Genomic DNA, 2,820 nt, shown 5'->3' on the forward strand with positions numbered 1-2,820 from the left:
TCTTAATACAATATTCATTTGAGACGTACTTAGCTGCTTTGGAAACTATTTCAAAATGATACAACATGCAACTGAAAATGCAGACACCCTTGTTGGGTGTAAACAATATGATACATTCTGCAACTGAAAATGCGGACACTCTTGTTGGTTATCTGTAGATGTGTCATTATTGTCACAAATTAGGATGTAAAGGTGCCTTTTGATTGAACTTTAGGTAGAAATGGGTCGTTTTAAATCTGAAGTATGAAGACGTGTGAAATAATTCATTAAAATTATTTTTGAATTATGACACTATAGCCACTAACATTCAACCAATCTAGCAAAGATGTGCCGATTGTCTGAAAACTATTAGTTTTTTTTTGCAGATATTGCCCACTCCATCTGTGTTCAATAAAATGAATGGACGCGGGGAAAAATTTCTGAAGTTAGCTCTAGCGAAGAATAGCCATGGCATAGGCCTAAAGCTAATTTCCAACGATGCTGACACAGGTAATTTGTGATTAATCTATGAGTATTAAGTCGTAAATATTTGCTGCTTTAATCCTATCTGGTGTATTTTTTGAACTCATAACAAGCTCACTTTCTATCCTGTTACAACTGAATTCCTCATTGAAAAATACTTGTGATTTTTGTGTGCTATCCTGATTTTTTGTTTCTCTCCTGCAATGGCCTCCATAGCTGTTCTCAAAATTATTTCATTTATTTCTGCCACTACGTTTGAGAGCAGATATTATGAATATTTTTGCACATGAATATATTAGAAAATGGTACTTCTCGCATGTTATTAAAAATATTTCTTCCCTACCACTTCTAGGCTTTGGAACAATCTTCCTGCAGGGTGTTTTTCCTGATACTTATAATCTTTCTTCCTTCAAGAGACAGGTCTATCATCACCTAAAGTCTTGAGTCCCTTTGTTTTCTCTTTTTCACAACCATGGGCTAGATGAAAGCCAGGAGCTTATCCCATCAGTTTACAGCTTAAAAAAAAATTAAATCACAACTTGATAATAAGGAAATTTGAATATATTTGATTTCAACTGATAACACGCCCCACAGACAGAGCAAGAAAACCAGATCTAAATAGGGTTAAAAAATTCTCTTGCTAACTTCTTTGTTTCAAATTGTTAGCATCTTTGAATTTTTCCACGCATTAAAAAATATATATATTCTCATGCTAACTTCTTTATTTCCATTTTTTAGGATCGTTACAAGAAAGAGCCAGTGACTCTTTGCAAAGGCAGAGTAAGAACATGGATGAGGACTCTCACACCTCTTTGGAAGGAGAACCATCTACTTCTAAAGCCCACATAAACTTAGTTTCTAATGAAGAACATTTTACCACTTCTGATTTGGGCGAGAACTACTACGTTGATTCTAATGTTCAATTGCCTAAGGACACGTCTGATGACGAATCAAGCAGTTCTTCCTCAGAATCAAGCAGTTCTTCCTCAGAATCAAGCACTTCCTCCTCTGCTTTAGTGGATTCAGACGATTCTGTTAAAGACAAAGATTATGTTCCCGAGCCAGAATTATTGGGTACTACAGAAAAAGACCAGAGTAATGATAGTGATGAATATTCAGGAGATCAAAGTGGTACAGAAGGCATCTTCAATAGTCCAGCGAAGAAAAAAGGTTTTAAAAGAAAGAGAAACCCACAAACATGGTACAGAAATGCACAGAAAAAACTTAGAAATGAAGGAAAATCTTACAAGATGGCGTCCAAGAATCACCGGGAGAGACCTGCAAGAGCAATGAAGCCTCCTTGCACTGAAAAATGTAGGCTTAAGTGCTTTTCAACCTTTTCAAATGAAGAGAGAGAAACCATATTTAGTGATTATTGGCAATTAGGATCTTTAGAGAAGCAACGATTATTCATATTAAATTGCATGGAACAAATCAGCCCTCTTACAGATATATTCGTGTTGGTGGAAAGCGACCTCAAGGAACCTGAATAATGCTTTTTCTTCAATGTTGATGGTGAAAAAGAGAGTTTGCAAATTATTTTTCAAAATACTTTAGATATCAACGACAGGCCTATTCGCACAGTACAAGAGAAAAGGGCAAAAGTGGTAGGAGTCCTTATGGAGCCTGAAAAAGAGGACAGCACACCAAGACTAAAGGTCTCGACAATCTACTGTGGACAAAGTACGACAACACATCGATTCCATCCCAAGAATAGAAAGCCACTACATGAGAGCAAATACATCGAGAGAATTCATAGATGGCAGTAAAACAGTTGCAGAACTTCATAGAGACTATGTGAACATTTGTAAAGAAGAAAAAGTTGAATATGTAAATTATGCCTACTACTATAACATATTCAAAAATGAATACAATATTTCATTTTCAACCTAAAAAGACCAATGTGATACCTGTGAGGCGTTTCATAATGCAACCGATGCTGAGAAACAGAGTTTGAAAGAAAATTATGACCAACATCACTTAGAGAAGCAGCTCTCCAGAAACGAAAAAATGTGGACAAAACAACTACTCCATCTACCCATGCTGTCGCAGTGTATGACCTACAAGCAGTCTTCTCTCTTCCCAAAGGAGAAGTTTCTCACTTCTACTATACATCAAAGCTCAACGTTCTGAACTTCACTATCTATGATTTAAAGTCCAATGAATGTTATTGCTATGTGTGGGACGAATCAAATGGTCACAGAGGCGTGAATGAATTGGGTAGCTGTGTACTAGATTTCATGAAAAATGCTCAGAAAAGGGAATTACTGATATAACATTCTATTCTGATAATTGTGGTGGCCAGCAGAAAAACAAATTCATGCTCTCATTGTACCTATACGCAGTCAACTTCTTGAA

General features: G+C 36.2%; 1 pseudogene; it reads left to right on the forward strand.

The window, feature by feature from the left end:
- The first annotated feature begins 329 nt into the window (after nucleotides 1-329).
- On the forward strand, nucleotides 330-2,325 carry LOC136843734 (uncharacterized; annotated as a pseudogene).
- The last annotated feature ends 495 nt before the right edge of the window (nucleotides 2,326-2,820 follow it).

Source organism: Macrobrachium rosenbergii, chromosome 12 (genome assembly GCF_040412425.1).
Source record: "Macrobrachium rosenbergii isolate ZJJX-2024 chromosome 12, ASM4041242v1, whole genome shotgun sequence".
NCBI classification, from domain to species: Eukaryota; Metazoa; Arthropoda; class Malacostraca; order Decapoda; family Palaemonidae; genus Macrobrachium; species Macrobrachium rosenbergii.